Raw genomic sequence first — 13,297 nt, forward strand, 5'->3', positions numbered from 1 at the left:
CGCTGTCCTCTCTGGCCCCCTCTTGTTTATATACTTTTATTACACATGTATCTTTAAGCAGTATAAAATCATATAACCTTGTATGGTTTTCACTTTTTGTAAATGTTGCTGTATTGTATGTATCTTTTATAAGTTTTTAAAGTTTTGCAACTTTTATTTATTTTTTCAAGCTTGGGCTGGAGTGATAGCACAGCAGGTAGGGTGTTTGCCTTGCCCGTGGCCGATCCGGGCTTGATTCCTCCGTCCCTCTTAGAGAGCCCGGCACGCTATCGAGAGTATCTCACCCGCACGGCAGAGCCTGGCAAGCTACCCGTGGCGTATTTGATATGCCAAAAACAGTAACAATTCTCACAATGGAGACGTTACTGGTGCCTGCTCAAGCAAATCGATGAGCAACGAGATGACAGTGATACAGTGATTTTTTTTTTTAAGCTCAGCATCCCCTTTTTGCCCTGGGCCATACCCAGCCCGTACCCAGGTGTTCCCCCCCTGGCTCTTCACTCCAGAATTACTCCTGACAGGTGCACAGGGGACCTTATGGGACTCCAGGGATTGAACCTAGGTCAACTGCGTGCAAGGCAAGCGCCCTCCCTGCGGTACTATCACTCCAGCCCCGTAAGCTCAGCGAGAGTCTATATTTGGGATATTTCCCCCACGTTGATCCATATGCCTCTGTTTCCTGTAGTTAAACCACTCTCTGGGCTAACGTTGTGTGAACACCCACCCTGAGTCCCTCTCTCTGGCTGCCCCGTTCTCTTCCCAGCACATAAAGTGATGGTGGTCCTCTACCGCCCTTCAGTTGCTGGGCTCTTGGGCCTCGGGCTGACACTGCTGCGGGGGCCTCTGCTGTCTTCCCAGCTTCAAGCCTTGGCTACATTTCTCCTCTCCAGGCTCAGGGAGGCTTATATTCCCGGGGGCCAGAGACGTACAGCAAGTAGGATGCTTGCCTTGCACGCTGTGGACCCAGGTTTGAGCCCCAGCACCCCGTAGATCCCCAGAGCCAGGAGTAAGCCCTGAGCACTGCCAGGTGTGACCCTAAAACCAAAGAAGCTGGTCCTGGTTCTCCCTCCCACAGGTACCCCTAGTGCAGTCAGGCCTTTAACCGTGTACGAATAGATCATTGGTAAAAGTGTGAGACTAGTCACTTCCATTCATAGGACTGCATTGGAGCTTGGGTTGAAAGGAGACAAATCATTTCCTAATTGACCTGATCAAGCAGAGCTGCTGGGCTGCAGTTACTGGAGCCCACAGTGCCTGTGTCACAGTGCCTTGCTCACACGTTCGCCCGTGCTGAGGAGGGGGGAGCCGAGGCCGAGAAATGCTTCAGGAGGACTCTCCGGGGCCCCGATTCCTGTGGGTGAATCTGTGAAATGTGCCTGGGAATGACACTCCCTTGCACACCCTCTCTTCCTGGGCAGGTCTGACCCTCATCAGGGCTGGCTTATCGGTCCTCCGAAACGTGCCCAGCGCAGGCCAGCAGTGGTCTCCGACTGTCTTCCCTAAAAGGAGAGGCCAGGCCGCCCGGGCGGGGGAAGATGAAGAGTGCAGCCAGCAGCAGCCAGCCCCGTGCACCCAGGCCCCTCACATTCCTCTGCTTCCTGGCTTTATTATGGCTGCCCCCTGCCCCCCCAGCAGGGGCAGAAACCAATACAGGTCTCCTAATTGTTCCTAGAGAGCACTTTCCAGAAGCCAGCCTGCCCTGCTTGTCTTATTTGCTGCCAGGGGGGTGCTAAAGGCATTCCATGGAGCCATGCCCTCATGGGGGATTTGGGGCTGGGGGCTGGGGGTGCTATTTACGGCTCCCTTTGTGGCTGAGAACCCCGAGGCTCAGATGGTCAATGGCAAGTCACTATTCAGACCCACGGGGTCAAAGGCAGGGCTCCTGCTCCCCCACCCTTTTAAAACAAGAAAGTTATGATTCCCTTCATAAATAAAATTAGTTATTGATGTTGTTTTAGGCCACACCCGGTAAGTGCTGAAGCTGACTCTCCACTCGTAATCAGGGCTTGGGAGCCTATCCATCGCGTCTGGTCCCCAGAGTGGCTGGTGTGGCCCAACCCTGCCCCTTGCTCCCTCCTCAGACTTCTGAAGGAAAAAAAAAAAAACAAGAAAGAAAGAAACAAGTGACTTGTCAAGCACAGAAATGCCCAGGACAGGGACCTTGTCAGGCACCCACCCGGGTTTCAAAACCTGTGTTTGGGGAAACTGATGAGGCTTGGGTCCAGCTGGGCTGGTGGGGGTGGGGCAGAGCTAGGGGAGGGAGGGGAGAGCTGGAGGTGGTACTATGAACTGGTAGGGAAGGGCCCCTCAAGGCTTCCCTTGGACCCTAGTACACCATCTTCCATCCACAAGTTGCTCGCCCCAAAATTGCTCGCAGACCAAACTTTTCTCCACTTGGGAAGAAAACTTAGTCCTTTACTGTCAAGTACGAGGGACTTACCCCAGTTCTTTAAGTTCCTCCCGGGACCCTTGCCCTCTGCCCCACAACCCCCATCCTTGTTTGCATTTGAAAGAGACCCTGGGGAGGGCTGGCGCTGCTGGCCTCAGGCGGACACCCCGTCCCTCCCCCCACTCCCCGGAGGCGGCTCGGCGCTCTCCCGGCCTCGGGAGTCCCCCGGAGCCGCGGCGCTCCAGGCTGACACGTGGGGCTGGCCTTCAGCCCCGCTCCTCCGTCAGACGCCTTTTGCTAGAGGGGAGGGATAAGTGGCTCGGAGGTAGGGCCTCACCTTGGTGGCAGAGTTTGGTTCTGCTTCCAAAGAGCTTTCCTGCGCTTGATGTCAAAAATCTTTCCAGCCTGGCTGCTTTCCCAGCAGTGTCCCTGTGGGGGGTGGTCCTGAGGCTCTCCTGGGGCCTGCGGGCTCAGAAGGGGCAGGGAAGCAGCCGGACCTGGGTGGAGAGGCACTTCAGCCTGATGACCTCGGGCAGCTCGGGGCGTGCGTGAGGGGAGAGGTTGGGGGCGCAGGGCTCCAGCCTTCCCAGTGCACTGCTGTGACCTCCAGGGCCAGGCCCCAGCTTGGGGACGTGACTGTAGCCTTGGTTGCCCACAGCAGTGGCCCCAGCTACCTGTGGCCTCTTGCACTTGAGAAGTAGCAAGTCTGATATCAGATGTGCACTTGAGTGACTTAAACAAACAAAAAGTCAGGGCCAGAGTGATAGTACGGCAGGTGGGGCATTTGCCTGGCATGCGGTTGACCCAAGTTCCGTCTCCTGCATCCCATATGATCCTCTGAGCACCTCCAGGAGTAATTCCTGAGTGCAGAGCCAGGAGTAACTAACCTGAGCATCGCCAGGTGTGACCCCAAAAGCCAAAAAACAAATGGACAAACAAACAAAACAACACATTAAAAAAAAATCAAGGCTGTATTGAAGAAAGAAACCCAATTGATATTTTTAGGGTTTAAGCTCAGGGCAGCCCAGGGGGCACTGAATCAGGAGCCCCTCTATCAACTGCCTCTCTGACCCTCCCCGGTGAGGTCTGGGATATTTTCAGTAGAGGACATTTTTACATTAAAGTCTTGTCAGAGGCTGGAGAGAACACAGGGGTTAGGCCCCTGCCTTGCATGCAGCTGGATTTGACCCCTGGTACTGCCTGTGCATAGTCTGCTGAGCACCACTGGGTGCACCCCCCCCCCCCCCCCCATAATGGAAAGGGGTGTGTGAGGAGGTGAATCCAGTGCTGCACACGTGTCAAGCGTGGTCCTGTGGCTCAGCTGCTGGGACACACTAGGTACCACAGTAGAGTGGACGGTCCCTGGTGCAGAGCCACGTGTGCGAGCATGGCTGGGCAGGAGTGCAGCCCCCAGCAAGCGTGTGACCCCTGTGGGCACTGCTGCCGGGGTGCACCTGAGCATCCCTGCTAGGTCAGAGCAGCCCCTCCCCACCAGCCTCCAGCACTGTGGCCCCTAAGGAAGTAATCACTTAAAGGAACAAAGGATTTGTCTTTGCCTGCTGGGCCTAAGGTAATCCCTAACTTCAGGGCTGAATAGAAAATACCTATTTTAGTGTTTGTGTGTGTTTGTTTTGGCTTGAGGGTCATGCCCAGCAGTGCATTCTTCCTGGCTCTGTGCTCAGGATCACTCCTGGCAGTGCTCGGAGGACTATATGTGGAGCCAGGGATCACACCCATGTCTGCCAAGTTCAAGGCAAGCACCCTACCCGCTGTGTTCTCTCTCTCTCTCTTCTCTCTCTCTCTCTCTCTCTCTCTCTCTCTCTCTCTCTCTCTCTCTCTCTCTCTCTCTCTCACCCCTACTTTTTATTTTATTTTTTTAAATTTTTGTGTTTTGGGCCACAGCTGGAAGTGCTCTGTGTTTGGGGGTTGCTCCCAGCAGTGCTCTGGGAAGCGTGTGGTGCTGGGGATCGAGCCTGGGCCCCTTGCATGCAAAACACAGGCCCAGCCAGTTGAGCTGTCGCTCAGACCCCAAGAGAAGTGCATAGTTGAACTCTGGAGACCCTAAGGCGGAAACATTCTGGGTTGAGAGAACGCAAATTGGAAGTATAAAATTGTTGGGCTGGAAATGTGGCTCAGCCACAGAGTTCATGCCGCATGTGCATGAGGCCCTGGGTTGGGTCCCTGGCACAAGGTTGGGAGCAGAACGGAAAAGGCTGAGATGTTTGTTGGGCTGGCTGCCGGCCTGCTCCTAAGCCTGCTCTTGTGCCAGGGCCTGGGCTATGGGTGGACTGTTGACGGGGTATTGATGGCCTGGGAGCCACAAGCCCTTCCAGCCCACGGGGAAGGAAAGAAGAACCCCTTCGTGTCCCCTCCCCCGCTGGCTTCAGACTGCTACAAATGCCTCCTCATGGCCCAAATTGTCAACTTTTTCCCCCTTAAGTGCTAAGACTTTGTACAACAGAAGGATCTACAATATTGCTCATTGATGATTTTTGAAATACAGACTACACGGGATAAATATGTTGATTTAACGGGATGAGAAAATCATGAAAATGAGCGTCCTGTGTTTCTTATTTGGGGTTTGTTTTCTTAACTGTGGCTACTAGAAAGAACACTTAAATAGGGTCTGTGAGCTCGGAGAGATCGTGTAGAAATGGCATGTGGCCGGCCCCAGTTTGATCCCTGCCACTGAATAGGGTACTCTGAGCCCCCACCCCCAGGAACGACCTCTGAGCCCAGAGCCAGAAGTAAGCCCTGAGCCTCACCAGCTCTGGCTTCGACCCTGGTGACCCCCGTCCCCAGAGAAGAGTCTCTCTGGCTTGCATTCTGTGTGCGGGGGCTGTAGTGCTGACGACAGTGAATTCCATGACTCTGGACTTAGACAGAGGCACTTAAGGTTTTGAGAAGTGGGCTCCTGCGGGATCCCGGGTTCATGCATCAAATAGCCCCCCCCCCGGCGCTGCCCCCCTCCCCGCCCTTATCTCTGCACAGTCTCTCCAGCTTGAGCAGTGCTGGTAGGTGCCCACCCAGGGCCCTGGGCTTCGGTTTCTTTACGTGTTAGATGGGATGGTGTTTGCCTGCAAACTCCCGAGCGTGGGTCCTGGCCGCACCCCTCGTGTCAGGCAAACCCGTGTTCTGAGGAACCCACGGTACCGCGCAGCTCCGTGTGCTGTCTCCGGGGAGGGCAGGGAGTGGCTTTCCTGGAGCGAGGGGTGGGGTGTGGCTCCGCATGGAGGCACATGCCCCTGGGTGCCTGAGACCGACTCCGGTCCAGAGGGACCTGGCAAGAAAACCAGGAAGCAAATGCAGAAGTAGAAGCACCTTCCTTGGTGCCCCGAGGGTCCTCAGGGGGTGTCTGCGCCCTCCCTCTGCCAAGAGGGCCTGGCCTCAGGGAGACCAGGAGTGCCCTTGTGAGCCTTGTCTCCTCCCTCCGGACCCTGGGCCTGAGTCTGGAGGCTGGCCCCTGCCCAGGCCAGCACCACTGGGTGGAATGAGGCTGTGAATTAAGCCTGTTGTTCTCGCCCTGCTGCATTCCTGGGCCGTCCTGTTTCCCCTTGAGAGACGGGGCCTCCTTTATTTTTAGTCTCTGCAGTGTGACAGCTTTGTTCGCATCCTCTCTTACCCACCCCAGGGGAGACGCCTCTGAGTGGGTGCCAAGGTCACCCAGAGGACCTCGAGGGTTTTACGCTGGGCCTCACAGCACCCTCCAAGACGGTCAGGGGGTTGAGAGAAGGTAGCAAGGGCACGGGAGAGCCATTAACCAGAGTGGCGCTGGTTGCTGAGGGCTGGTGGCCTTTGGCCTCATAGTCCTGCTGTGTGAAATGGGGTGAATAACGGAAGCCGGGGAGATAGCACAGCAGGTAGGGCGCTTGCCTTGCATGTGGCCAACCTGGGTTCGATCCCTGGCACCACATCTGGCCCCCCAAGCACTACCAGGAGTGTGTGTAAGCCTTGAGCTATGACCCCCAAACAAACCACCAACAACAAATAAAACAAATAAAATGCTGACCTCGGGCCAGTGTGCAGATGGGCCTGGGCTGGTTGAAGTGTCTGGTTCTGCCCGCCCATGCCGACCCTTCTGGGTGGCTCCTTGCCTCAAGTTTCATCAAGAGCGGAGCAGGGGACACCTGCCTTCCTCCTGATCTGGGAGCGAAAGGAAGTTGGCGTTTCTGGGAGTGGACGTCATGCAGGCTCCCTGGAGGCCCCAGCTACCGCTCATTGAAGCGGAGTGTCAGAAGCAGAAATGAAATGACAGATAAGGTGCCAAGAGCTGTGTCCGAGGGCCGGGGAGAGAGATAGCTCAACGGGCCCAGAGCCTGGGTGTCACGACCCTGCTTGGTCCCCTGACACCTCTGGGAAAGATCCCTGAGCTGGGAATGACCCTAGTTTGACACTCCACCAGGTGTGGCCTTAAAACCCAAATCCAAAAAACTCCAGTGTTTGAGCTCTGACACAGGGACCGGGGAAGGGACCTTCCTTGGTGTGTTTTGTCACACACCGTTCATTCTTTCTGCCTTGGAGCCGTTTGCATCTGCATCTTTCTCTCGGGACCTGCAGAGTGCAGTTTATCACTCTGCCCCACATTTCTCTGCAGTTTGGGGGCGTTCTGCGGTCCCGGGAGGCTGGGCTGGCAGACTGAGGGTCCCCGCTCCTGGTTGGGCCCTTCTGTGACCGCACATGCTGTTGGAGGGTGGGGTGGGGGGACTCCCGATTGGCCAGTCCGTTGCCCAGAACAGGTCGCTCAGGGGACAGGCAGCCACAGCGCAGCCCTGGGAGACGGCCTGAGGGGCTGGTGCTGAGAAGGGCTGGGCCCTTCGGGGAAAGGGCCCGGGAGCTTATCTGAGGCCGCAGCCCCTCGGGAGACCTCCCAGGCCAGAGCGCTCCCCGCCCAGCAGAACGGTCACGGGCCCGGAGCATGGGCCCCACGCGCCTGGCACTGGCACTCGGCGTCTAGTTGGAGGTGCAGACCATGCCCGCGTGGCCGCAGTGCCCAGGAAACTCTCTCCCTGCACCACACGTCTGCCGGGGCAAGTTCATGCCTACATAGGGCACAGTGACGGCCGAGGGGATGCTGAGGAGGGGGACGGCCGGTGTGCGGGGGGCACATCATGGCGTGTCCTTCCGAGGAGGTGAGTTCAGAGGTGGGCCCGGGGGAGGGGGAAGAGGCCTCCAGAGTCTGTTGCTAGACCAAGAGGGCTTGGGAGGAGGCAGCTTGGGGGCTGGGGGTAGGGAGGGAAGCATATGCGGTGGTGCTCAGGGGTCATTCCTGGCTCTGTGCTCAGGGCTGACTCCTGGCTCTGTGCTCAGGGGTCACTCCTGGCTCTGTGCTCAGGGATCACCCCTGACTCTGTGCTCACGGGTCATTCCTGGTCTGTGCTGAGGGATTGCTCCTGGTGGTGCTCAGAAAGTGCTCCTGACTGTGCTCAGGGGTCACTCCTGGCTCTGTGCTCAGGGATCACTCCTGCCTCTGTGCCCAGGGGTCATTCCTGGCTCTGTGCTCAGGGGACTCTATTCAGTGCCGGAGTTAAAGCAGGGTTAGCTGTGTGCAAGGCAGGCCCCTCCCCGTTGTAGGAGCCCTGCTGTCCTGGGAAGCACCTAGGAGGTACAGAGCCCCTGAGTGAGTGCGCCTGAGAGGGAGGAAGAAGGGGCCGGAGGAAAAGGATTCTCCTACTGGGGTCAAAAATGTGACACCCCCTGCCTCCCCCCCACCTCCCTTCCTGCTCTGCGCCAGCTGCCGGGGCCTGAGCAGGAGAGTGGATACCTGGGGTCACCTCCAGAGGCCCTCAGGGGTCACTCGGGGCAGCCCAGGGCCGGGGCAGGCAGGAAGAGGGATTGGGACTAGAGTGGAGGTGGTGCCTGCCTGCCCTCCTGGCACCCCCCTGCCGCAGAGGTGGGCTGGCCCTGGCCCTGGCACTTCCTCCCCTGGCCCTGGTGACCTGACAGTTTGTGGCCAGCGCAGAGGAAGCCGAGGCCCCAGAGCTGGGTGTTTCCTGCCGCACTGCTGCCTGGGCGGAGGCGTGGGGCCTGGGTCCATCACTGCTCTCTGCGAGGAGCTCTTCTGGCTCCTGACACACCCTGTGCGCCCCCGGGCATTGGAGGTCCCACCTCTTTATCCCAACAGGACACTCTTTTTTTCTTTTTTTTTTTTTTTTGCGTCACACCAGGCGGTAGTGTCCAGGCTCTGCACTCAGGAATCACTCCTGGCAGTGCTGGGGAACCATCCGTCTGGGACGCCAGGGATCAAACCCGGGTCAGCCAAGTGCAAGGCAAACGCCCTCCCCGCTGTACTCATGCTCCAGCCCCCCATCCGGACACTTAAAGCATCCACAGGGCCTCTCCCACACAGCAGGCAGGAAGAGGCGCCCTGCAGGGGGGCCCACCAGAGTCCACCTGGCGGCACGGGTCCCCGTCCACGCTTTCCTCGGCCCGGCGTGGGCTGAGAAAGACTGAGGTCACCGCTGGCAGCTCCGGGGGACAGGGTTTGGGAGAAGGGTGTGTGCGGTGGTTCTGCTCCTGGAACGGAAGACACCAGCCTCGGTTGGCTGGGGGTGTTGGTTGAGGTTGAGGTTGGAAGACTGTTCTAGAACATCGGGAGCAGGCATGGCTGGGCAGACTGCGGGGAGAATGCCTTTTTCTACTTCTATTCACGTGGGTGTTGTTAGGATATTTTTGTTTTTGCTTTTTGGGTCACACCCCGCGATGCTCAGGGGTTACTCCCTCCCTGCACTCAGGAATTACTCCTGGCGGTGCTCGGGGGAGCATATGGGAAGCTGGGAATCGAACCCTGGTCGGCTGCGTGCAAGGCAAACGCCCTACCTGCTGTGCTATAGGCCCAGCCCCTTGTTAGAATATTTTTAATAAGTGTATTTCTTATCCATACTGTCACTTTAAAAAAAGTTTAGAAGCCAGTGCAAATGTCTTAGAAGAGTTTTGCTAGAGATGATGTATTCGCCATCGTTGCTACCTACCTTTGATTCTTAGTTTTCTCTTCTGTAAAACGGGCCAATAACGCTTGCATTTCTCTTATTTTTCAGATAACCGTGTGCTTTACGCAGATCACATGTTTAGATAATGTGATAAGAGGGTGGGACAGTGGTTTTTGTCAAAAAATGTGCAGAAACAATGACCTTGTTCTTGCACATTATTTGAAAAATTCCCAATAGCTAATCTTTGAGGTGAGATAATACTTTTCCATCTTAAAAATAAGGAAAAGAAGAGTCAGAGAACCAGAGAGATAGTAAAGTGGGTAAGGTATTTGCCTTGTGCACGACTAACCGGGGTTCTATCCTGGCACTTCGTATGGTCCCTCAAGTCCTGCCAGGAGTGATCCCTGAGTGCAGGTTAATCACATCTGCATATGGCAAAAAAAAAAAAATTAAAAAAGGAGAAAAGTCAAGATTCAGAGAGGTTAAGTAACTGTCCCAAAGTCACACAGTTGATCCATGGCAGGTCTTAGATCAGAAACAAATTCTCTTCATCCATAGCCCTATTCTTTTCACAGCATGAGGAAGAATAGAAATACCGGTCTGGGGGAGAACATTCCTGGCATGCTCAAAGCCCCGGGTTTGATCGCTGGAACCATATGGCTCCTGAGCATCTCCACGTATGACCCTGGTGTCCCCTGGCACCTCTGGGTTCTGAGCAGTTAACGCCCTTGGCGGGCCCTTAGCATCAAGGTGTCCCATCCAGGTGGTGAGTATCTCAGGCAGTGACGCCCAATCCCCCTACCACTGCTTGGGAGCACCCCCAGAAAAAAAACGCAAAACAAAACAAAAAAACCCTTCAGAAGCCCAGAATAAGGGCCAGGGGGCCTGGAATCTAGAGCTGGGCCCTCGTGTGGGCAGCGTGACTTTGCGTGACTCACAGATCTCCATGTCCTTGGCAGGAAAATGGAGATAATGGTCTTTTGCCTCCCTCGTGGGGTCCGTGGCACTGCAAGAAGGGAAGCCAGTGGGTTACTCACCTGTTGCCTCTGTTCCTGGCGTCCTCAAGCGCATTTCATCTCTTCCTATGCCATCCCGATGGAAAAATGTTCTTTGTTGCTGTTGTTTGTTCATTTGGTGGTTCCTCACTGGGCAGTGCCCAGGCTTACTCCTGGCTCTGCGCTTAGGAATTACTCCCGGCGGGGCCCAGGACCGTATGGGATGCCGGGGATCAAACCTGGGTCAGTTGCATGCAAGGCATATGCTCTCCCAGCTGTATTAGCTCTGGCCTTTCCTGGGAAAATCTACGTGAAGTTCCCGTGCACTAAAGGCAGGGCCTCTGCAGGTAGGAGCTGTTTTTTTTTTTTTTTTTGGGTCACACCTGGCGATGCACAGGGGTTACTCCTGACTCTGCACTCAGGAATTACTCCTGGCGGTGCTCAGGGGACCATATGGGATGCTGGGATTTGAACCCGGGTCGGCCGTGTGCAAGGCAAACGCCCTACCCGCTATGCTATCACTCCAGCCCCGGTAGGAGCTGTTTTTAAAGCTAATAACCACCCAGTTCTTCTCCCTCCTGGTCGCTCACACTAAGAAAGACAAGTGAGGGCCAGAGGGGTAGGGGACGGTGAGCGAAGAGCTTGTTTTGCGCCTAGGTGTGGACCCCAATTCTCGAGCACCACCAGGAGTGATCCCTGAGCACAGAGCCACAAGTAAGTCCTGATCATCCCTGCATAGGGGCCTCACAAAAACAAACCAGAAAAGATGAGTGAGTCTACTGTTGTAATCTTTGTTCTGCCCTTAGCAAGAGGTCTTTCTTTTTTCCCAAATCGAAATTTAATTATTCTGGGGCCAGAGCTATGTGGCATAGTAGGAAGGGTGCTTGTCTTGAGGGCAGCTGACCTGGGTTTGAGCCCCGGCATCCCACATGGTCCGTTCTGGAGTGGATCATAGCCTGCCAGGAGTGATCCCTGAGTGCAGAGCCGGAAGTAGTTCGGGACCTCTGATGTGCTCCCAAAACAAACAATTTGAGTTTTGGGGCCACATCCAGTAGGCCTCAGAGGTCACTCCTGGCAAGGCTGAAGGGACTATGTGTGGTGCCAGGGACTGAACTGGGGCCAATCCTGTGCAAGGAAAAGGCTTAGCTGCTGTACTGTCTCTCTGGCCGCCTCTCTTCCCTTTTGGGGTGCTGGGATGGATGCTAGGGGAGTTGCTCCCCGCTGCGCCCGGCGCTGGTCAGCAGACTCCTTCAGCCCTTTCTGCCCAGGATCTGTCTCCTTTGCCAGTGAAATGTTCCCCGTGGTAGGTTTGTTTCGGTCACGCTGCTTTCCTCTCTGTGGGTGGGCAAGAGAGGGGGTGGGAATTTTCCATCCTGTGTCCCCTTCCACAGGGGGTCACCTCAGCATGTGCGGGCTGTGTTTGTGCCATGGCCAGCCTGTTCGCTTGGGCATGCCCAGTCTTGAATGTGCCCGTTCCTTTGGGAACAGGAGGTGGGGTTGAGGTCCCCACGGACCCTGGTGTGGGCCGTGAGTTCTTCCCTCTGCTGGACGCTCTTTGTCGGGGGCTTGGTGAGCTCGTGCTCTGTCCTGAGGTTCCCCGCGCCGCCGTGTCTCCAGAAGGGACCACCCAAGACAAGTCTCTGCAGAGTCAAGGACCCCGCTATCCACTCTCTGCTGCCAACTCTTCTCCCAGGGCTGGTGAGAGCCGCCCAGGAAGCTGGGTGGGGCCCTCTTTAGTCTGCGGGAGCCTGCTCGGTGGGTGGTGCCAGTGAACCTGGCACCTTTGCCCCCACTTTCTTTCCAGCCCAGCCAGAGAGCTGCCAGCCAGCCCCTTCAGCACTCGGGGGCCTGGGGGGCTGTGGGTTCTCCCCATCACCAGGGATTGGGCAGCTCTGCCCTGAGGTTATAGATTGGCAGTTTGGAGCTGCTGGGGGAGCAGGTGCTCAGGGCCTGGAGGGGCCCAAGTGTGCCCTGAGCTGCAGCACTGTGGGGTGCAGGGAGGCACCTCATGTTCAGGTGTCCTGCCACCTGGGGCTCCCCGGGAAAGGAAAGGTGCTGAATTGCGCTGTCAGAGGTTCCTCACTCCTTCAGGAGCCGGGCACGAGGGCAGTTTGATTCCCGCTGGATGCCCTGTGCTGTCCCATCTGGTCTGCCGCTAACCTTCAGAAGGATGCCATCAGAGACACTCCATATTTCCTTATTTCCTTTGTTTGCCTGCACTCAGCGGTACTTGGGGACTTCCAGCTCTGGTCTGGTGCTGGGGTACCATGTAGTGCTGGGGATCTAACCTAGGTTTTTAGTCAAACCTAAATCCAAATAAGCACCATTGGGTGTGCCCCCCCCCCCCAAAAAAAATAATAAAGGTATAGCCCAGCTCCAGGTGCTGAGAGTTTTTATTCAAACCTAAACCCAAATAAGCAAAGCGCATGTTTAGCTCTGCCCACTGAGCCACCTCTCTGGCCCCCAAGGAGATACCTTGTATCCCCTAGATATATACCAGTGTGGCAGCTGAAATCTGAGTGACTTGGTCAAAGCACCCAGCCAGGGAAGACAGGTCTCAGGTCATGCTCCCCTCGCCAGCTAGTGAGGCATGCCCAAGTAAGGCTGCGGAGGTTTCTCTAGCTTCTATGAGACGCTTGAGAAAAGACGGGTTTCTCCGTAAGTCTGGTGGCATTCTCCAAATGCCACCATCCGGCCTCCTAAGTAAAGATGCAGCTCAGAGACTGGAGCAGTAGGACAGTAGGGAGGGCACTTGCCTTGCACGCGGCCGACCTGGGTTGGATTCTTGGCAGCCCATATGGTCCCCTGAGTCCCTCCAGAAGTGTCCCTGAGCACAGAGCCAGGAGTAAGCCCTGAGCACCATTAGGTGTGTCCCCCCCAAAAAAATATAAAATAATAAAGGTATAGCCCAGCTCCAGGATCCTGAGAGTTTTTAGTCAAACCTAAACCCAAATAGTGCCCAGAAGGATGGTGACACAGGCGGGGAC

General features: G+C 56.1%; 1 protein-coding gene across 1 annotated transcript in view; it reads left to right on the plus strand.

The window, feature by feature from the left end:
* The window catches only part of HK1 (hexokinase 1), a 65,322-nt gene that overhangs the window by 6,374 nt on the left and 45,651 nt on the right, over positions 1–13,297 (plus strand). The gene's annotated exons all lie outside the window — the stretch shown is intronic.

Source organism: Sorex araneus, chromosome 5, assembly GCF_027595985.1.
Source record: "Sorex araneus isolate mSorAra2 chromosome 5, mSorAra2.pri, whole genome shotgun sequence".
Taxonomy (NCBI): Eukaryota; Metazoa; Chordata; class Mammalia; order Eulipotyphla; family Soricidae; genus Sorex; species Sorex araneus.